The sequence below is a fragment of the Neoarius graeffei genome, chromosome 13, assembly GCF_027579695.1.
Source record: "Neoarius graeffei isolate fNeoGra1 chromosome 13, fNeoGra1.pri, whole genome shotgun sequence".
Classification (NCBI taxonomy): domain Eukaryota; kingdom Metazoa; phylum Chordata; class Actinopteri; order Siluriformes; family Ariidae; genus Neoarius; species Neoarius graeffei.
In genome coordinates, this window is record NC_083581.1 from 50,233,116 (window position 1) to 50,257,542 (window position 24,427).

The 24,427-nt window shown below is 41.8% G+C and overlaps 1 protein-coding gene across 1 annotated transcript in view; it reads right to left on the reverse strand.

The window, feature by feature from the left end:
* The window catches only part of cntn3a.2 (contactin 3a, tandem duplicate 2), a 145,682-nt gene extending 125,914 nt beyond the window's left edge, over nucleotides 1-19,768 (reverse strand). The window contains exon 1 of the mRNA XM_060937972.1: nucleotides 19,694-19,768. The gene's annotated coding sequence lies outside the window, so the exon portion shown is untranslated. The remainder of the gene's footprint in view (nucleotides 1-19,693) is intronic.
* Between the last annotated feature and the right edge of the window lie 4,659 nt (nucleotides 19,769-24,427).

Here is a 24,427-nt window from a genome sequence, read left to right on the forward strand (position 1 = left end):
GGGCTGACACATAGACACAGACAACCATTCACACTCACATTCACACCTACAGTCAATTTAGAGTCACCAGTTAACCTAACCTGCATGTCTTTGGACTGTGGGGGAAACCGGAGCACCCGGAGGAAACCCACGCGGACACGGGAAGAACATGCAAACTCCACACAGAAAGGCCCTCGCCGGCCACGGGGCTCGAACCCGGACCTTCTTGCTGTGAGGCGACAGCGCTAACCACTACACCACCGTGCCGCCCAATCTTTATTATCACTATTATATTGAAATGAAAATTCATCTCATCTCATTATCTCTAGCCGCTTTATCCTTCTACAGGGTCGCAGGCAAGCTGGAGCCTATCCCAGCTGACTACAGGCAAAAGGCAGGGTACACCCTGGACAAGTCACCAGGTCATCACAGGGCTGACACATAGACACAGACAACCATTCACACTCACATTCACACCTACGGTCAATTTAGAGTCACCAGTTAACCTAACCTGCATGTCTTTGGACTGTGGGGGAAACCGGAGCACCCGGAGGAAACCCACGCGGACACGGGGAGAACATGCAAACTCCACACAGAAAGGCCCTCGCCGGCCATGGGGCTCGAACCCGGACCTTCTTGCTGTGAGGCGACAGCGCTAACCACTACACCACCGTGCCGCCCAATCTTTATTATCACTATTATATTGAAATGAAAATTATTTTGAAATATCTTTTTTATGGAAATGATGTAGATAGCCTAATTGAGTAACATGAGAAAATGTATAGCAACATGTAAATTGCGTTTAAATTTCTTTTAGCCTATCTGTATGTAGACCTTTGGCCTTTAATATATGGTCCTACATATAATCAATCCTCTTATGCAACACAATCATGTCAGTCCTCTCAGAAAACCGCAAGCTATTCATGTAATATTTTAACAGTTTAGCTGTGTTCTAAATGTCATTTAGGAGAACTGGGGGTGGGAGGAATCTGAGCCATTAACTCTAATGTCACTGGAATATGATGTATTGAGAGCTACTGACTCCAATGAACTGAGCGATGAGTTCAAAAAATGAAATAAGGTTGCTTTCTGCAACCCTGAATTCACAACTGAATTAACAACTGTCTGCTCAATCCACAGTGCGCTACACTTCATTTTTATGAGTATCATTACCACACACTTTGCTGTGCAACTGCAGACTGCACAATCATGCCATTATTGTAGATTATGATTTTAAACAATGCCTTATAGAAAGCAGCAGGGTTTTATCCGCCTTTCGGCATCACCGTGAATGCTTTTCCAAATCATCCTAGTTTTCAAAACAACCTTAATGTGCAGATTTGTTTTTATTCACCCACTTTAAAGTTTTCCTGTCACTGATATATAACTCCATTTACATTTCTTAGCCAAACTGAGATTCACATAGGCTAAGCGTCTGCCTTCACATGCTAATATAGTATAGTGCAATCCACAACACCATCTGAGCTTTCAGCCACAAAAGAAAAAAAAATGCATGACTTGTTGCCTGACACAGAATATAGAAATATGTGAAAATGAAGCAATGTCAATACACAAGGCAAATTTAACACATTTTAATTTTGTCAATTTCATGTCCATAAAGTCTACAGAAATGTCATTTGTAGATTTATGGAGGGGCGGGGGGATTACGCTGAGTAACAACACACACACACACACACACACACACACACACACACAAATAGACAAAAGATAAAAAAATACAGAAGGTATGCTGCAATTTGGAAGAAAAGTTGGATTTAAATTGTCTTTTAAATGTAAGCATTTTAAATTGGTAAATTAAATCAAGAGCTCCCATGTCAGTTTTAACTCTCTACTTGGTTGTATTACGTAGTGGCTTGTTTCTTTACTTATGTCATTTGAGTGTAAAGTTGCAACTTGTAATTTCCCACCTACAACAGGTAAAAACCACTGAAAATGCCCCTTCAATTTGTCAGCTTATATTACATTACATTACATTACATGGCACTGAGCCAGTGGCGGCTGCTGGTTTTTAAAACAGGGGAAGCCCATTTTACGCATTCATCGTAAAACCTGTAGGCCGGATATCAAAGCATAGAAAGGTGTGCCCCATTAGCATAGTGAACTAGACAACCCTACCTAGTGGCAGAAAGTATTTTTGCTTGTACATTTCATGTTATAGTCTGGCTTGCCAGGCTAGTGCCTCATATCCTTAATCAAAAATATCAAACATCCAAAAATCACTGGCTATTCAACGAAGAGCCTTGAACATCATACCCTGATATGCAACACAGAGTCTTTAACACAACACCCAGCTGTGCAACACATCCTTGAACATCTTCTGCAACACAGTCTGGAAATCCATAACCAGGTAGGCTATGCAACACACAGAACCTTGAATATTATACCCAGGTATAACCTGTAACACAGAGCCCACCATTCTCTTAACATTACTGAACAATATACACACTTCACATTCATGAACATTATATGATGCACACTATTTATACACAAATTCTGCCCTCCGCTCCTTTTCCAGAAAATGGTCTGTGACCCTGTCATACTAGCTGGTTGTGCTTTCCAGAGACTTCACCAATTTCTGTTAGCAGCTAGCACTGCAGATCCCAATAAGGCTCAAGCTAGCCTACAACCAGATTGAACTACAAATGAAATAAACGAGTGAATTCACGAATGATCAAAATGATAGAATGGATGAAAGTTAACGGAGCACAACGAGTAATATTTACATTTATTTACAGAGTAATGTACAGAGACATCAACGAGAAGAAACGTTTATATGAAAAGAAATTCGGACAGCACTTTGGCACACGACTACACTTTCTCGACATCCGCTAGGGACTGATCATGCTTCCGTGTTCCTCGCCAACGCCGAAGTACAGAGCCCGCCCTCCTCATGTCTTTCAAACACTACCTCCAATAATCCTTCATCAGCCCGGCTTCTTGCCCCTCCCACTGTCTCGTTTAGTCCCAGAGAAGCCCGGCTTCCCTGGAAGTGACGATTTTGTCGATTTTAACCAATAACAACTAGCCGAAATTGGCTGTTCAGAGCCGTCTCATAGACTGCAACGGATGCCCGGCTGCCAGCCATAGAGCCCATTGAAATAAGAAAGGTTACAGCCAGTGTTGCCAGATTGGGCGGTTTTAAGTGGATTTTGAACATATTTTGGCTGGAAAACGTAAGCAGTATCTGGCAACGCTGGTTACAGCCTGGCAGCAAAGGTGATTCTCATAGCGAACTGCAAGTTCATCAGACATCACTCAAATAAGTTACAGGATAGTTATGAACGTAAATACAATCTTGAGCATATATTATGTTATGCAAGTTATTGTTTTAATGAGAATTCAACGTCGTAGATGCCGCAGTTTGGGGAGAGAATTTTAGGGGAAGCTCGGCTTCCCTTGTCGTCTCTGAGAAATCGCCCCTGCACTGAGCAGATGCGCTTATCCAGAGCGATGTATAACAAGTGCAAAAGTCAGGTACAAAAAGTGCTGAACTTCTAGACAAAAAAGTTCTAGTGCCAACTGAACAAGTGACAGAATAACATCTAGTGTAATATTCTGCTGAATTACCAACAATCCGTGAACAGCCAAAGAAACAAGACAACCATACAAATGTGCTGACAAAGTACAGAAATAAATAACAGAGAAATAGAGAAAAATCAAACTCCAACAGCTAACCCCAGGCTAGACATTACACAGCTTGGGTTGGTCAAGACCAATATGCAGTTATGCAGTGGGCAGGGAATCAGACCCCAACTTGAGGTAGGTTTCTCAACTACCCGTTCCTTCCCCATTTACAAAGCAACATGGCAGCTCACATTGTGAACAGTGTAAAGTGCCCCTTCTCAGTTTATAGCAGCATTGGTTTGAGATAAGTTTATATACAGACACAGTACTTGGTTAAATCTATAACACTCACCGCATTGTTATGTCTGGTGCAAATAATATATTGCTCCAAAAGAATTTGCCTAATTCATAAGTTATGTTCCGGATACCCCATTCACATTCACACTGAAAGGCATTTATTTATCTCTATTATGCTGTAATGGTATTCTATGGGAATGGGAACACAACGCTAAAATAGAAACAATCTATCCCCTGGCGAACTAGTAACGTTAACAATAATCTTTTGCCATAGCTCCAGTGAGAATTGGAACCACTGAATTAACGTGCTGTGACCAGTCATGATGCTGCTGGCAGCGACATAAATGATGATGCAGTGATATTGTGACGGAATTACTGACACGGACATAATCAAATACTCATACTGCTTCACTGTAAAGCGACTGGTGGCAAATTCAAAACAACAAGGAAAGAAAACATCAGCAGATATGGCTGGAAATCAGAATGGATTATACGTCCGATCTTCAAATCAGAGATTTGTACTCCGTAGCAATCCCATTACACACAGACAAGTGGGAATATGTGACGCTTGTTACTTTACTGTTATGGAAGACTGAGTGGGAATGAAAATTTGTTATCACCATATTGGTTTTACCTGATGCATTAACAAGTTTCGTAAGTGAAAGTGGCTTAAGAGTGTAATGATTGGGGTTCCCAAACTTTTAAGGCAAATTACCTCAACTGGACATTATGAATTTTCTGCGAGCCCAAGCCTGGACTACCTTACATTTTTATTTCAGTTTATAATACAGGACTGCTGTAACATTTGAACATTTTATTATGTCAATAATATACATGTGTGTCATATAAATAAGTAAAAACAATAGGAATATTCCATACACTGACTTACCAGTCCAGTGAGAAGTGTTTGGAAAATCCACACCGGAGTGGTATGATATGGTCTTACATAAAACAGAGGAGCATGTGTATACTGAATGCATGATTCTGTGTGCAAAAACAATGACAGTCTAGTGGCATTGTTTAACATTTGTTACCTATCTTGGGTACATCTGGAAAATTTAAAAGTGACATTTTTAAACACACTCTCAAGAGCTCTCTGCTGTCATCATGATTACTGTCACGGGCTGCGTCTCAAATCAAAAATGCTGACCTTATATTCAAAGGTATTTACTAATCAAGGATATCCAAAAGCCTCGCATGCAAAGCAGACATTTTGGTAGGTTTAAAGGTTTCTAAAATTCAAACACTAAACATTATCGGAAAACTGGTTAGTGTTAGTATTCATTAACAGTCTAGAACTGTACATAAGTAGGCCTATGTGATTTGAGACACGTGTTTAGCGGAGGCAGACGGATTAGCCATTTTTATTGCTGAACTATGACCAGGAGAGTGAAAAAGACTAAAGCATGTAACCCATTAATTTAAATGTGGCTTGTTTGAATTTGACTCTCAATAACATTGACATTTCATTTTTGCACACCAAATCTGTCTGCAATATTTCTAATATCAATTTGAAAAATAAATGAATGCAAAAAGGTGGTGTAGTGGTTAGCACTGTTGCTTCACAGCAAGAAGGTTCTGGGTTTGAGCCCCGTGGCCAACGAAGGCCTTTCTGTGTGGAGTTTGCATGTTCTCCCCATGTCTGCATGGGTTTCCTCTGGGTGCTCCGGTTTCCCCCACAGTCAAAAGACATGCAGGTTAGGCTAATTGGTGGCTCTAAATTGACCGTAGATGTGAGTTTGAGTGTGAATGGTTGTTTGTCTCTGTGTGTCAGCCCTGCGATGACCTGGCAACTTGTCCAGGGTGTACCCTGCCTCTCACCCATAGTCAGCTGAGATAGGCTCAAGCTTGCCTGCAACCCTGTAGGACAGGTTAAGCGGCTACAGATGATGGATGGATGGATGGATGGATGGATGGATGGATGGATGGATGGATGGATGGATGGATGGATGGATGTGAGTGTGAATGGTTGTTTGTCTCTATGTGTCAGCCCTGCAATGACCTGGCGACTTATCCAGGGTGTACCCCACCTCTTGCCCATAGTCAGCTGGGATAGGCTTCAGCTTGCTCGTGACCTTGCACAGGATACGCGGTTACGGATAATGGATGGATAAATGCAACAGAGGAGATTTTGAGTTTCTCTTTAGACCCCATTTTTTAAATCAAGTAACCTCTAATTTGGGAACCCCAGGTGTAAGATCTCTGCAGTCTAAGAGTGAGAGCTTGGAGTGAAAGCTGAGTGATGTCAAACTCATAAGCACTTCTCTATCACCACTCCACCACCTTACCTTCATTTAATCCAGAAAAAACATTGTATAGATTAGCTAATAATTGTTTTCCTTCCACAACATTACTGATGTAACACCTAATATTCTTTATAATGCACAAGATTGATCAGACTGGTGGGTGTCCAGCAATACTGGCACTCAGTAGAGGCCGTGAGCAAAAGACTGATTTTCCCATTTACTACATTGACAAGTTCAATTTGGTGAGTTGAAATAGATGTATTCTTTTATTTGCTTCACTGGCTCAACAACATGTGAAACTAGGCCAAAATGAGCAATGAATATCTATTATGTCTGTTTAATGCACCAATAAAGTGATTTCATATTACATCAACATGCAACTTCAATTGCCAATAGTTATTGCCACAGATATAAATTCACAAGAGCACTACACAAACCTGACCTGTTTTGTAAGAGAGACCTGTACCAATAGAGCTATTTTCTGATGACCGCTCAGTGACTGTGAGTAATAGCTGTAGTGGGGCTATCCAAATAAATCTCAGGTTGTGATGAGTGAGAGTTTCATCTCTGCTATGACACAAAGTCGTTATTAACAGCCTAGCAAGGCCCCCCTCACTCTAGAGCTGCTTCTATAGCGATACTGAAGCAAAAAAATGTAGTGCTGAGGAAAATACACAAAGGCGAGTGATTCACAGTAATCAAACTTCAGCTCTTCCTCGCACATCGCCTACACGTTTTATATCAATGCAGATGACAGCCGGATCTAATAGAGTCACGTTAGTTTAGGCTGCGTGTGGAGAAGATGGCTTCTTCGGTGCTCCTGATCAGTGAACACCTCAGAGCAGTACTGTTTGGAATGCTGAAGGTAGGAAACAATGAAAAGGAGGATTCAATACAAGGTATGATTTGAACCCATCTATCTATCTATCTCGCATCCCAGCAGTTTTTGGACAGTATATTGCAAAACAGAAACAAAACATTTCGACATTTATGCAGAAAGAAGAGTCTGTTGATTTGAATACATTTTCAGTGCATACTGTCTGCTTCTAAATGCATGACGCAAAACAGTTTAGGCTTACACAAGGGAAACTTCAAATTAAGTAGATCAAGGCAATAATATAATCTGCCCTTCAGAAAGTGTTGATGATGAAGAGCTCTTGCACAAGCAGGTGTGTCAAACACACACATGGGACAAGAAACACTTTTCATATAAGATTCTCTAAGAAAATAGCTTTGTTTTTACTGTACAGTTAACGTGGCCTTGATTCAGGAACCACAATAAACTTTGGTTCATGTCCATTTTAGTCTGGAAACGTATGTTAACAACTGTGGGTGGCACGGTGGTGTAGTGGTTAGCACTATCGCCTCACAGCAAGAAGGTTCTGGGTTTGAGCCCAGTGGCTGACGGCGGCCTTTCTGTGTGGAGTCTGCATGTTCTCCCCGTGTCTGCATGGGTTTCCTCCAGGTGCTCCGGTTTTGCCCACAGTCCAAAGACATGCAGGTTAGGTTAACATGGGGTGGCCTTGGGCTGAAGTGCCCTTGAGCAAGGCCCCCAACTGCTCCCCGGGTGCTGTAGCATGGCTGTCCACTGCTCTGGGGATGTGTGTGTGCTCATTACTCACTTGTGTGTGTTCACTGCTTCAGATGGGTTAAATGCAGAGGATGAATGTCACTGTGCTTGAGTGTGCATATGACAAATAAAGGCTTCTTTTTCTAATAGTGTTGCATGGCTTTTCTACCCAACAGGGCACAATTTCATAAAAACAGCTATTTTTAATACTTTACTTTTATCTTTATTCATTTGAAGTGTATTCATTTTGACTTACATGTGAGGCATAATACAGTGCTCAGCGTAAATGAGTACACCCCCTTTGAAAAGTAACATTTTAAACAATATCTCAATGAACACAAACAATTTCCAAAATGTTGACAAGACAAAGTTTAATATAACATCTGTTTAACTTATACCGTGAAAGTAAGGTTAATAATATAAACTTAGATTACACATTTTTTCAGTTTTACTCAAATTAGGGTGGTGCAAAAATGAGTACACCCTACAACAAAAACTACTACATCTAGTACTTTGTATGACCTCCATGATTTTTAATGACAGCACCAAGTCTTCTAGGCATGGAATGAACAAGTTGGCGACATTTTGCAACATCAATCTTTTTCCATTCTTCAACAATGACCTCTTTTAGTGACTGGATGCTGGATGGAGAGCGATGCTCAACTGGTCTCTTCAGAATTCCCCGTAGGTGTTCGATTGGGTTCAGATCAGGAGACATACTTGGCCACTGAATCACTTTCACCCTGTTCTTCTTCAGAAATCCAACAGTGGCCTTAGATGTGTGTTTAGTCATGTTGGAAAAGTGCACGACGACCAAGGGCACGGAGTGATAGTAGCATCTTCTCTTTCAGTATAGAGCAATACATCTGTGAATTCATGATGTATTCATGAATATTGAATACATCATGTGAAAGATGTGAATTCAACTTGTTCATTCCATGCCTAGAAGACTTGGTGCTGTCATTAAAAATCATGGAGGCCATACACAGATGCGCAGCTTGTGAACAGGCAAGGCAGGCAACTGCTTGGGGCCCCCTGGCTCAGGGGCCCCCCGAGAGTCAGGGCCCGAGGGCTTATTTATCTCATCTCATCTCATTATCTCTAGCCGCTTTATCCTTCTACAGGGTCGCAGGCAAGCTGGAGCCTATCCCAGCTGACTACGGGTGAAAGGCGGGGTACACCCTGGACAAGTCGCCAGGTCATCACAGGGCTGACACATAGACACAGACAACCATTCACACTCACATTCACACCTACGCTCAATTTAGAGTCACCAGTTAACCTAACCTGCATGTCTTTGGACTGTGGGGGAAACCGGAGCACCCGGAGGAAACCCACGCGGACACGGGGAGAACATGCAAACTCCACACAGAGAGGCCCTCGCCGGCCCCGGGGCTCGAACCCAGGACCTTCTTGCTGTGAGGCGACAGCGCTAACCACTACACCACCGTGCCGCCCCCGGGGTTATTTATTTTGTTTTTTATTGTTTTTATTGTTCTTTACCATTGCATTTTCACATTTGGAATTTAAAAAACTTTGGTTTCATACATTTTTCGTTGGTGTCAGATTATTTATAACATATTGGTGATGAACACTGGTCAGAAGGGCCCCCTGGAAATTTTTGCTTGGGGCCACAACAGACTCTAGAATCGCCTCTGGCCATACAAAGTACTAGATGTAGTAGTTTTTGTTGTGGGGTGTACTCATTTTTGCACTACCCTGATTTGAGTAAAACTGAAAAAATGTGTAATCTAAGTTTATATTATTAACCTTACTTTCACAGTATAAGTTAAACAAATGTTATATTAAACTTTGTCTTGTCAACATTTTGGAAATTGTTTGTGTTCACTGCGATATTGTTTAAAATGTTCCTTTTCAAAGGGGGTGTACTCATTTATGCTGAGCACTGTACAGTGTAAACAATCAGGTTACAAATAACAGTCCTGTCAATAACTGCCATCAGCTGGTGATTTTGCTGCCCATAAATGCTCCATCACTGGCTACTCGCAGTGGTTTATTCAAAAAAAGAAAAATTTCCTTGCATTTTTATGTGACATGCTTTATTTGTTTTATATTCACTGAGAAAAGCGATCTTTTTAGATGGTAAGAATCGCGTTTGTGCTATGACAACAGCCATTGCTTACTAGTATCTGTATCAGTACCGTGTATGTGTTATCTAGCTGCATTAGATTACACTTCAGAAACATGAAGTCTGTTGATTTGCGTATTTGCCAGGGAACATCACAGGGTTTGATTGAGATCTTCTCATCTCATCTCATTATCTCTAGCCGCTTTATCCTTCTACAGGGTCGCAGGCAAGCTGGAGCCTATCCCAGCTGACTACGGGCGAAAGGCGGGGTACACCCTGGACAAGTCGCCAGGTCATCACAGGGCTGACACATAGACACAGACAACCATTCACACTCACATTCACACCTACGGTCAATTTAGAGCCACCAGTTAGCCTAACCTGCATGTCTTTGGACTGTGGGGGAAACCGGAGCACCCGGAGGAAACCCACACGGACACGGGGAGAACATGCAAACTCCACACAGAAAGGCCCTCGCCGGCCACGGGGCTCGAACCCAGGACCTTCTTGCTGTGAGGCGACAGCGCTAACCACTACACCACCGTGCCGCCTGCGTTGGCTTTTGTTTAGATTAATAGAATTACAATTGCACAGAAGTTTCAGTCACATTTTTTCATTACCGTAAGTGTTTAACAGTAGTATAAATACAATAAACGTATACATCATATCAAGAATAATTTACACTGACTCAAGTTTTAACTCAAGTTCCTCATGCAAAATATTTTGTCTCTTCAGTTCTGATATTTAAAGCTTACTAGATATTTCAGTTTCACAAGATCTCTTTATTTTCTTTGTTGTTCTCATCTTGAAGCAGCTCTTCTTAGGGTTGCGGTTTTCCTATTGAAGCCTAGGCCCCGGCAGAATTTTGAAGATAATCTTGAAGATAATCTTGAGTGATAATAATTGAATTTTCAAGAATTTACTACATATAAGTTGACCCATGATTGACCTATAAAACTTGAAAATAAGTCAAATTGGCATGAAATCATCAGAGAGGCTTTACACTTACATTTTTTCACTTATTACCTACCTAAATCATGAGATCAAGAAGAACATTTTATTTATTCTGAGATGCAAAATATTGCATTTTGGATCACTCAGAATGCACTATTTTACATTTATATTTAAAAAAAAATTCTGAGTGCATACCCCACCTTTGTTTGCATTACGGTGGCGGCATTACTTATGCTTTGGGTCTGCCTACTACTCTTTTCCAAATGCCCGCTACTCCAAAAGTTATTGACAGGGCTGAAATAATAGGGCTGCAACAAATATTCTAGAAATTCAATTAATTCATAATTAAATCCTTAATTCATTAGAAAATGGTAAAGTTATTCAACATGCTTTCTTATTAAACCTCTAAACTAAGCATATGCTCCTCATTACCCGATTGGTGTGTTCACAGCACTCTGGCCTTGAGACTGGACGACTGCCACATGCTCCTGGCTGGTCTGTCTCTGCACGCCATCTGACCTCTGCAACCAATCCAGAATGCAGCTGCATGACTTGTTTCCAACCTTCCCAAGTTGTCACACACTACTTCGTTCCCTCCTCTGGCATCCTGTAGCTACCCGCATCAGATTTAAAACGCCAATGCTTGCCTACAAAGCCAAAAATGGACCAGCATCCACCTACCTTAAAGCATTTTTCACACACACTGCTCTGCACCACGCTCCTTCTGATCCTCTAGCACTGCTTAGTTAGATCCACCATCTCTCAGGGCACAAGGAAGACACGCATCAAGGCTGCATCTTCCTGTTCTGTTGCCTAGCTGGTGAAATAAACTTCCCCTGGCTGTCTGAACAGCTGAGTCACTGCTTGTCTCCAAACGACAACAAAAGACCTACCTCTTCACCAAATATATAAAGTAGCACTTTGTTATTTAAAAAAAAAGTGTTGTATGTTTTTCATATTGTATTAACCTTTTCAACAGGGTTTTTAGACTGATGGTACTCTTAGTCTGTGACCTAGTGAACCAGTTTGTGGATGTGTTTATTGATAGGGACTTCAACATACTTCTGTAAATCACTCTGGATAAGAGCTTCTGCCAAATGCCGTAAATGGAAAATGTGAAAGCCGAAGTACTTCCGCTGAAATGCTGTGTGCACGGTGCACGACGCAAATTTCATCATCAGCACAGACAGCGTGGGCTGTAAATCTGGGTGGACTGCATTGACTGTATATAGAATGGACCGCGCCTCATCTCTAAGAAGTCAGGCCACCATGGGTCTAGTGCCCCTGCTGGCTAAAAAATGGTCCTGGCAGGACCATTTTTAGCCCTGCCCATCCCCATGAATTTCAACAGCCTTTTTTTTCCATGTCACTTTCCTCATCTAAACTGTCATTCCATCTACAGTATCTAATTCGAACAGTTAATTTTCACTATGCTGATATCTACACATTTTTTATTTTCCCACAGAAATGAGTTTTCCACATTACTCTACTATAAAGTAAGAAGGCATAGATACACTTGACTGACGGCGTTCCCAGAAGAGACCATCTCACTCTATCTGTTCATTATATCCACTTACTGATTTGAACTTCACCACAGAATTCACTGTCTCATACAAACTTATTTGAGCTTTTCTGGACACATGCACTCATGCAAACCGTTAGCAATTTTTTATTAAAATGTTTGATACATCGAGAGCATTAACAACATCCAACAATCCAGCTCTCAAAATCTGTGCAAAAAGCCATTTGTTCATCAGTGAACACATACCACTAACATTAGGATGAATTTTATAAGTAGGTGTCCCAAATAATGAGTTTTTAACTCATCCTGCATTAGTGACTGCTGTTAAACCAGCTGCTTTCCCTGAAACCATGGTTAATTCTGCAGTCAGCGAATTTCCAGTTCACATCCAAGTGATAAAAGTCCTTATTACCGTAGATGCATCCGTATTAATTAAATATCTCCAGCTGAGGCTATGTAAGCTCTATGGATAAAATAAGAGAATTTGAGAATGTGACCATTCATCTGACAATTGCACTGGAGAAAAGGGCATGCCTAGCAAAGGAGTGACATCACACTCTCAGAAAATAAAGTACATTATTGTACCTTTAGAGGTACAACGGCTTGGCACTGGGGCAGTACTCTAATGCCGCTTTTCCACTACAAACGCGGCTGAGTTGGGCTGAGCCGTGCCGTGCTGAGTTGGGCTGAGTCGAGCTGAGCGGGGCTGTTGGAGTTGCATTTCGACTACAACCGCGCTGAACTGTGCTGGCTGGAAGTGGGTGGACACATTGGGTGGAGTTAGCGAAAGTGGGTGGACGTCAGGTGATGTCGTTAAGCAGCGCAAACAGTGACATCAGTGAGCTTTTAAGCAGTAGTCTCACGACCCGAATAGTAAACAATAAACATGGAGGACATGGAGTCGTTAGTGTTGCTGGTCTTGGTGCTGTGGCTTGTTGTCACCGACAACGCGGACAGATACTGGCAAGAGCATATAGATGAGGCGAGGCGCATAAGGCTTCAGAAATTCTCGTAATTCGTAATTCTTCTCCTTCCGGGTTTGCGGTGTTTACAGATCCCAGCGCGCTCGCGGGGCGTGTGTGGGCATGTGAGGACACTCCTCCTCACCAATCAGTGCACAGGGGAGTGTCTGCTCACGACCCCAGCCTCACTCGGCTCGCTTTGGCTCGCTTCAGCCCCACTCCAAAACGGTGCGAGTTTTAGGGGCTAAGCAGGGCTGAAGCGAGCTGAGTCGTGCTGGTTTTTGGTAGTCGAAACGCGAGCCGTGTCGGGCTGAAGTGAGCTGAAGCGAGCTGAAGTGAGCTGAAAAAGGGTAGTGGAAAAGGGCCATAAGGTACACTTTTTACACTGCTTGGGAACGTACCTTTTTGGCCCTAAGAAGGTCCATATAGTTAACTTGAGGTCCAATAATGAGCCCTAGAGGCTACATTAGTGTAGTTGTACCTTGGGGGACAGAAATGGACTCTGACTGTACCCCTATTTCTGACAGTGCATCCTGGTTGCAAATTTGATAACATGGTGGAGGGATTTCAGCTTAATTTCTATAGAATGGGAGGCAATCGAGCCATGCTGTCCATTCAATACACTGTACATGGTCTGCTCGGACTTGTGTGGGTTGACTGCTCATGTGCGAAACTGAGCGTGCAGTAATACATATTACAATAAAGTCGTAGTGCGCATGCATTCAGCTTGTGCCCAGAGATGTGTTTGGAACAGAAGAAAATCGAGTATACTTTGGAGACACCCATGCACATGTCCATGTCTGCATTGTATGAAGCCATGTCTGTGAAAGTATACTTCTGCCCTAAATGTAAAATTATTACAAGTTTTTATATTTCTCTATAACTAAATAGTTACATCTAATGTGAAAACCACGGAACAAAATTAAGACTGTCAGCAAAACCAGGTGAAAACATCCAAAGTTTTGGGAAAATTCTGTGTACTCTATGCAAGCATGGATTATTCTGGTACAACAGCACAACTAAAGACCCGTGAGACCTCTGTAAGATGAGTTTACTGGTGTTAGCTATTAGTAACACAGTTTAATTTCATTCTAAGCGGCAAAATGGCTGATGTGATTACACCAGTAATCAGACATTAAGTACATGTTGCTATTTCCGAACTTGTTTTTTTAAGGCAACAATACATAGGCTTAATGCCTGGTGCAATCTGAATGTTTTGTAGACTGCTCGGGTCTGTTAGCTAGCATTGCTGAAAGGATGGACTTGAATGCAAATAACTGACAGCGCTCTCTCTCTGGAGCACTAAGAAATTTGCCATTATTTACAGATTCTTAAATTTAGTGCATGCTCTGCTACATCAGTAAGCCTTGTTGATCATTTATCCCAATATTCATTTATCTATCATTTATACCATAAAACTATCATGAACGGCCAATATTTATTACTAACAGGTTGGTACACACCTTATAAAGGTGACAAGTAAAAAAACATGTTAATTAAACTCTCGGTTGGTCATTAGGGTTTAATCTGATCATAACAATTTAATTGTCATATTCTTCCTTCAGTGTTATTTTATCATGGAAGCAAGCATTTTCGTCTGCCTCATTTTCCTTTATTAAATCATGAAAACGAATGAAGTGGCGGCACAGTGGTGCAGTGGTTAGCACTGTCGCCTTACAGCAAGTAGGTTCTGGGTTTGAACCTGCCTGTTGACTGGGGCCTTTCTGTGTGGAGTTTGCATGTTCTCCTCATACATGTGTGGGTTTCCTCCGGGTGCTCTGGCTTCCTCCAGCAGTCCAAAGACATGCTGATTAGGTAAACTGGCTACTCTGAGGCCCTGTTTACATTATTTTGAATCAGCGGATCATCAGATTAACGTTTTTAAAACGATTCGTGTACACACACAAAATTTCTGTACCCGCAACAAAACCGTTCCCCGTGCACACAGCAACGCCAATACACGGATACGCTAATCACATGACTAATTAGACGGCACGTCACATGATCCCAGTGCATATCGGGCATGCGCAAGTCACTCACCACTTGCAAGTGGAAGGATGTCGTTGTAAAAAATGAAGTATGCCAGTCTGTTATCGGCGGTACTGGTACTACAATGAAGCCTTTTTTACACCGTGTATGGCCTTCGTGTTTATGCTAGAAGGATCTAACAGTGTTCGGTACACTCTTCACCTCGCAGAACGGCCGTTTTTTGCGATTACAACAAGACCATTTAGTGCTACGGTAACCAACACACTTCCTGTATTGCTCATTCACTTAATGACTTCCTCAACACACTTCCTGTATTGCTCATTCACATGACCAACATGGCATCACCAACGCCAGCGAATCAGGAAGGTGGATGTCACAGTGACGTTGTCCAATGACGACGTCAGCTAGAGCTCAGCACTGCGTATCCTCATTCCTCAATGTTTACACAGCACCGGATCAGATACGTACTGGTTTGAATACGTGGGCCCTGGCGGATTCAAACTGTTCCGCCTGTGGAGTCGTTTTCCGGCGTTTTAATGTGCACGGACAGTGCATCCGCAACAAAAACGATACGGATACGGTCTAATGTAAACACCACCTAAATTGCCCATAGGTGTGAGCATGAATGGTGGTCTGTGTCTCTGCAGTAGGCCTGTGATAGACCAGAGACCTGTCCAGGGTGCACCCTGCCTCTTGCCCAGATGGCACTGGTTCCAGCTCATCCATGACTCACAATGGATAAGTGCTATAGAAAATGAATGAATGAAGTCTTGAGTTTTCCTTTTCCCTATGGAATATTTGAATACTCGATCATTCATTCAGTGACTGCTTACGCATTGTTATCCTGGAAGACATCTTTTCTTTCAGGATCATGTTTAGTTATGAGATAAAGCTGTCAGAGTAACTTTGTACTGATATGCACCGACTCTTAATAGGGGGGGGGGGGGGGGGGGGGGGGTAGTGATGCATATTTTTTGGAGGTAAATGAACAACCATAATTTTCTCCAGACATTTTGATGAATTTGTGACGCTGATGCACTCGCTCATGGACATGGAACCAGACCACTCCGAAACTAGCTGATACTTTATCACACAACAAAGCCATGGCAATATTTTTTTGAAAGTGTGAATCATTCTGTTTTGAACAATGTAAGAGTTATTTCTGAGCAATAAATTGTGAGATGAACAGAAATACTCATGAATTGTGTTCAGTTTGTTCTAAGGGTTAATATTTGCAGTTACTCAGGCTATAATACTCTGTCTCAGCAAATGTCCACAGTGATGCAACTGTATAAATTGTTACGAGCTTATACCTAACACAATTCAAGGCTTGAAATTCAAGTCTGAGTAAAATTTAATGATTCAAGCCTTGAATCATTAAATTTTACACAGACCTTTTGGGTAATATGTATTTTCACTCGCCTTCTCCAGAACGATTTAAAAAGGTACAATTCATTCGATTAAGACAAATACAATATTGAAAAGTCTTCTTGATAAAGAGGATAGGCTAGGGACAAGTTATTAAACAGAACAGCTGTTGGCGAGAATGGAGACAACACATGCACGCAAGATTTCAGTACTACACTGGTATCTTGTTTTTCCTGCTGGCATTTTATTGGATTGTTGGAGCAGATGCACATGATAAATGATGCGACATAACACACCTGCAGTGCTTTTCCTGTCAAAACATTTCCCCTATGGTTTCTCATAACCTTTTATGAATCGACAAATAATTACTAATGTTTAATTTAAAAAAATAGTACCAATAAATGTTTTGCCTCAGCAAACTATTGCAATTATTAATTAATTTATTTTTTTCTAAAAACTCACTTGGGTGGAAACCTGTTATAACTGTTACCAGAAACAAACGAAAAGCAAACGTCTCGGATGCTCTGTCCACAACTCATGGTGTGTCTGATATTGTTTATTCATGCAACCTAACTGGCTCTCCGGATGTCTATGAGCTGGTTTATTGTGAGAAAACAAACTTTGGACACCATGTTGCAATAAGTGTTTTGAATCATGATATAGTCACTGGACTGAAAAATAAAAGTTCACCGAGTCTCATTTTAAAAAGTTCTTCGAGGAAAGAGTTACTGGTAAGTAAACAAGAAAGCTTGCATGTTTGTTGTTGTTCTTCTTCTGCCAAATTGTCTCTTCCTATGAAACTAGGCAGTTCTTGGCCACATTGTGTGACAAGCTGTGGGACAGACAGAGAAGGCCAGGACTAAAAAGATGGACTGCTACATGTTATGAGTGTGTTATTAGCTGGCTGTATAGCGCTATTCAGACAGGATTAGGTTTACACTGAAACCTGGAGTAATTCTATTATTGCGGACCAAATTACCGATTGCTCTTTGACCCATTCTGCAGTGGGCTGATCATTTTAATCCCATCTGGAACAATTTTTCAGGTCTATGCTGCTGTTTGCAATGAAAAGGGGTTTTTGATCACCGTTACTGCGGTGTGTGTATCTATGTATATTATCCTGAACTGAGAAATCAGGAGAGTTCACATGACCTCACAGGCTGATTAAAGTAACAGCTGCATGTAGTAAGACATTTATATTTATATATACCAGCTTTCAGTTTTCTAGAAAACAATGAACGAGCAGTTATATCTATGTCCTTAATCATGGAATGTCAGCTGCCGCCACATAAATATTATCATCCATGATCCTATTATAATGTTCTCTGGAAATTTTACACTTTACCGTACCGCTGGAACTATGTTATATATAGTGAAGGGTGAAGGAACCCTAAACCTAACCCTAACCTGCACATGAATACAAAGAGAAGTGGTTCATATACCACATGACACATTTCTGAATATGCGGTATGGTAAACTGTAAAGTATCCGGTTCTCTTAATTCAAATGGCAAATGCATATAAAACCACATATGACCATGTATGATGCAAACATCCCGATATGCACGAGAAACAACCTTGCTCAACCTGAGTTCATTCAGTTGCATATATTCCTGTCCGAGCAGAACTTGAGTAACTGAAAAGATCACCCGTCCTTTATCACTTCAGCATGTCACAGCGGCATGGCAATACAAGAGACCTAAACTAGTCATACAAGCTCAGGGGGAGTTTCTGTATCGACATTCAATTTGCACTCAGAACTCAGCAGGACTGAGTCATGAAGCTTTCGACTACTGCAAGCTAGGATGAAGAACAAACAAACAAACAAACAAACAAACAAAAAAAAAAACCCTGCTGCATTTTACACTCATCTGAATTTCACCTGCACCAAACATCAGTGTCACAGTGACTTCGAAGACACTATACTGTAACTAAAATTATTCACACTCGCTTCATTAATCATACTGCCTCACGCCTAGGGTGAGAGACTCTCATTAACACAGAAACAAGGGGTTCAATAAATTGAAAATGGATTCAGATTCAACACCAGCAGTCAGCTAATAACTCTATGAAAAGATACTTCTTCATTTCTATGAATACAGTAGCCTAATATGATGAAGAAGAGAGACTGCAAGACCTGGAACATTCACCAACTTTCAGCCTTGGATATGACAGTAAAACGCTCTGGTGTCATTCCTGGTGGTAATATCTTATCAATAAATGATAATGTTCAGCAAATCCTCTTGAGCTTGCAGTACTGCAGTTAAAGCACCAGTGCATAGAAGTGGATGTTCCGTGTGGTAAACAGAAAGCATATATGAGATATATTCAACGTCTGGGAACATTTTTATACCAGAACTGGAATCAAGCATTATTACAGGATTTTTAAAAAAGTAACTCTATACTGGACAGGCTGGTATGGCAATCACTGCATGTGCGTTTTCTAGTCTTATGAGTTAAGAGACAAGACCATGTTCCAGATGTGAAATGCATTTGCTGATGTTCTTTCCTCGCCAACTGCCATATAACCTCCTCATGGGTGAATAATTCAGGCATAAGCAGAAAACCATGCATTAAACATGCAGAAGGATGTTACAGAGCAGCATTTCTGGAGGATCAGGATGGACGTCAACCAGCGTCGACGGGAATGATCAAAACACACACACACACACACACACACAATTCGAACGTGGAGCGCGAGCACGAACGAGCTATTAAGATTGCATAGAATAATGAGCAAAACAACACTATTTCTATGGAAAAAAATAAACAATTTTATATATATATATATATATATATATATATATATATATATATATATATATATATATATATATAAATAAAGCTGAAGAGAGGAGAGATGTTAACAAACGTCACAGCGTGTTGAAATCCAAACATTTTTGCCAGAACCTCCAAGCTTAAAAATGAAGGGGAATGCAGTCCACTTCCCACTTCACCCTTCTGCGCCGTCCTTCTTCCAAATGCCCCTCTTCAGCCTGTGCGAGTGATGGCGAGTCTCTCTCTCTCTCTCTCTCTCTCTCTCACACACACACAGTATCACTGATAATGAGTCGAAAGCATTTCTAGCTTCAAAGCTATCTGCCGACGGAAGAGAAAAGCGAGCCGCCTTCACCTCTGCAGCCGCGGACAGGTAACTGTCAGGGAGCAGAAGGGCAAAACCAGCCCGTTCTGCCTCTTTTCGCTCGGCTCCTCACCTCCCTTTCAGTTTCCACAGCTCCAAAACGATGGCTTTACAATCCCTTAGCCAATTACTGAGCCACAAAAGCAGAGAAACAGAGACAGACAGACAGACGTCGCCCCTGCCCTCATCCGGATTTACATTCCGCGTGTACATTCATTCAGCCTCGAGAGGAGAAAATGCGCGTGAGGCGGAAAAACGGCGCAAAACACTCACGAGCTGCTCCACACAGACACATGCAAAATGAGCACGAGCGCCACCGCCTGACTGGAACGTTCCAAGACAGCTTTACAACAGAGTTCTCATCTCATCTCATCTCATCTCATCTCATTATCTCTAGCCGCTTTATCCTGTTCTACAGGGTCGCAGGCAAGCTGGAGCCTATCCCAGCTGACTACAGGCGAAAGGCGGGGTACACCCTGGACAAGTCGCCAGGTCATCACAGGGCTGACACATAGACAACCATTCACACTCACATTCGCACCTACGGTCAATTTAGAGCCACCAGTTAACCTAACCTGCATGTCTTTGGACTGTAGGGGAAACCGGAGCACCCGGAGGAAACCCACGCGGACACGGGGAGAACATGTAAACTCCGCACAGAAAGGCCTTCGCTGGCTGCCAGGCTCGAACCCAGGACCTTCTTGCTGTGAGGCGACAGTGCTAACCACTACACCACCGTGCCGCCTAAATCCAATCTTAGTTTATTCTATTTGTTATTTAACTATTTTACTTATTAGTTAATTTAGTTATTTATTCACGCTGCACACACCGAGACCTGGGTAACTGCGTCTCGTTCTTATCATGTCACACGGTTGAATGACAATAAATCTGAAACAAGCCAGCGAAATGACAGTAGCAATTTGTGAAAAATGCAATAATAATAATTCTTGAATGCGGCACGGTGGCGTAGTGGTTAGTGCTGTCGCCTCACAGCAAGAACGTCCGGGTTTGAGCCCCGTGGCCGGCGAGGGCCTTTCTGTGCAGAGTTTGCATGTTCTCCCCGTGTCCGCGTGGGTTTCCTCCGGGTGCTCCAGTTTCCCCCACAGTCCAAAGACATGCAGGTTAGGTTAACTGGTGACTCTAAATTGACCGTAGGTGTGAATGTGAGTGTGAATGGTTGTCTGTGTCTATGTGTCAGCCCTGTGATGACCTGGTGACTTGTCCAAGGTGTACCTCGCCTTTCGCCCATAGTCAGCTGGGATAGGCTCCAGCTTGCCTGCGACCCTGTAGAACAGGATAAAGCGGCTAGAGATAATGAGATTTTATATTTTATATATATTCTTACCATCAAATACTTTTATTCCATATTTTGTGGTTTTTTTTGTATTTTTGGGGTTTTGTTTTGGAGTAGAGTTTTTATTTCGTCCTCGGCTGGTTCAGCAACACGCTCCGCCATTTTATTTTTCTCTACTCATGGTATATGAGATGATAGCCTCGTAGTAGAGTAGCCAATCAGAGTGTATGATTGCTCATATCTAGTGAATGTGGATAGAATAAATTTACTTACACCTATTGCCATTTTAGAGTATCCACCCCACCTCATGGCATGTTTTTGACACCCATACAAACCATTACCTGGTCTATATGAAGCCTGGGGTGGCACTGGCTGCCCCTGAAGTTTAGTTGGCCACCACTTTACCCCCCTATTGAATCAGAATGTTAATAGAGTTAATAGGTTGCCTTTGAACCTATGCTAGGTAATGTGTCTCCAGTCCACACTTTCAGGTTGCAGAATGGGCCCTGTATTGCTGGAACAATGAGTACATCATAAGTCTGATCTTGGCACATTTTGTCCCCACTGCAGATGAACTTTTGCATTTCTTTGGATTTGATCATGCCTTCCCCTTCATGGAGCCATTGCCTCATTGACTAAATGAAACACGGCTGCAGCACTGATGTCGATATTCATATAGATGAATTTTACTACATTTTTCCTGCCACAGAGCAAGCCAGATAATTATGTTTTATCTGTTTGGGGACTTTGAATCAGTTTTATGTTAGGTAATGTATTTTGATAATTATGTTATAGGGGCAGCACAGTCGTGCAGTGATTAGCTATAGATAGAGTTATTTATATACCTTGTTTTGTAATCTTTCTACAACCCCGATTCCAAAAAAGTTGGGACAAAGTACAAATTGTAAATAAAAATGGAATGCAATGATGTGGAAGTTTCAAAATTCCATATTTTATTCAGAATAGAACATAGATGACATATCAAATGTTTAAACTGAGAAAATGTATCATTTAAAGAGAAAAATTAGGTGATTTTAAATTTCATGACAACAACACATCTCAAAAAAGTTGGGACAAGGCCATGTTTACCTTTTCTCTTTACAACAGTCTGTAAACGTCTGGGGACTGAGGAGACAAGTTGCTCAAGTTGAGGGATAGGAATGTTAACCCATTCTTGTCTAATGTAGGATTCTAGTTGCTCAACTGTCTTAGGTCTTTTTTGTCGTATCTTCCGTTTTATGATGTGTCAAATGTTTTTTATGGGTGAAAGATCTGGACTGCAGGCTGGCCAGTTCAGTACCCGGACCCTTCTTCTACGCAGCCATGATGCTGTAATTGATGCAGTATGTGGTTTGGCATTGTCATGTTGGAAAATGCAAGGTCTTCCCTGAAAGAGACGTCGTCTGGATGGGAGCATATGTTGCTCTAGAACCTGGATATACCTTTCAGCATTGATGGTGTCTTTCTAGATGTGTAAGATGCCCATGCCACACGCACTAATGCATGGGCATACCATCAGAGATGCAGGCTTCTGAACTGAGCGCTGATAACAACTTGGGTCGTCCTTCTCCTCTTTAGTCCGAATGACACGGCGTCCCTGATTTCCATAAAGAACTTCAAATTTTGATTCGTTTGACCACAGAACAGTTTTCCACTTTGCCACAGTCCATTTTAAATGAGCCTTGGCCCAGAGAAGACGTCTGCGCTTCTGGATCGTGTTTAGATACGGCTTCTTCTTTGAACTATAGAGTTTTAGCTGGCAACGGCGGATGGCATGGTGAATTGTGTTCACAGATAATGTTCTCTGGAAATATTCCTGAGCCCATTTTGTGATTTCCAATACAGAAGCATGCCTGTATGTGATGCGGTGCCGTCTAAGGGCCCGAAGATCATGGGCACCCAGTATGGTTTTCCGGCCTTGACCCTTACGCACAGAGATTCTTCCAGATTCTCTGAATCTTTTGATAATATTATGCACTGTAGATGATGATATGTTCAAACTCTTTGCAATTTTACACTGTCGAGCTCCTTTCTGATATTGCTCCACTATTTGTCGGCGCAGAATTAGGGGGATTGGTGATCCTCTTCCCATCTTTACTTCTGAGAGCCACTGCCACTCCAAGATGCTCTTTTTATACCCAGTCATGTTAATGACCTATTGCCAATTGACCTAATGAGTTGCAATTTGGTCCTCCAGCTGTTCCTTTTTTGTACCTTTAACTTTTCCAGCCTTTTATTGCCCCTGTCCCAACTTTTTTGAGATGTGTTGCTGTCATGAAATTTCAAATGAGCCAATATTTGGCATGAAATTCCAAAATGTCTCACTTTCAACATTTGATATGTTGTCTATGTTCTATTGTGAATACAATATCAGTTTTTGAGATTTGTAAATTATTGCATTCCGTTTTTATTTACAATTTGTACTTTGTCCCAACTTTTTTGGAATCGGGGTTGTATTTCTCTATAAATGCACCATGGGGAGCCTGAGGGAAACAGTATTTCAATGCACTGTATACTTGTATATGGAGATATTGACAATAAAACTCTCTTGAATCTTGACTCTTACCTGCCGGTCAACAGTGGGCTTTCTATGTGGAGTTTGCATGTTCTCCTTGTGCCTGTGTTGGCTTCCTCCTGGTGCTCCTATTTCCTCCCACACCTTCAGGGTCCCTGGTTTGACCCTGATCTGAGGTTGCCATCTGTTTAGAGTTTCTGTCCATGTTCTCCCTGTGTCTACATTGGTTTCCTCCAGATTCAATTGTTTTCCACCACCTCCAGGTGGGTGGACTGGTGATGCCAAGTTGCCATGTACTGTATGAGAATAAGTGTGTGAATGTACTGTATGTTTGCATGGTGCCCTGAAATGGACTGGCATCCCATCCAGGGTGTTTTCCTGTCTTGCCTTCCTTAGAAGGGCCCCAGACCCTATCCAGGATAAAGAAGTTACTGAAAGTGAATGAATGAAGTTGTACAGCTCTTTATCCAGGCAAACATTAAGTAGCCTGTATCAAGCTAATTTTGCTTCACTAATAAAAACAAAACAAAACAATTTATCTGGCTAATGAAGATATGAATAGCATTACAAGCAATTAATAAGTTTAGCTAGGATAACTCAGCATTTAATAGGGGAAAAAAGCATGTCTTACATTACATCTTATGTTTCAAAAAACTTAACTGACTCATGTGGAGGAAAGTATGAACAAGAATACTTTAGTCGTAGACACTGTGTGTGTGTGTGTGTGTGTGTGTGTGTGTGTGTGTGTGTGTGTGTGTGTGTGTGTGTGTGATTCTAACAGTGGACACTGTCACAAAGCACAGTGCAGCTTTACAGCAATCCTTGATTTGGATCCCTAATGAGCAAGCCGGTGGGAAGAAAAAACTCAGTGAGGAAGAAACCTCAAGAGGAACTAGACTCAAAAGGGAACCCACCC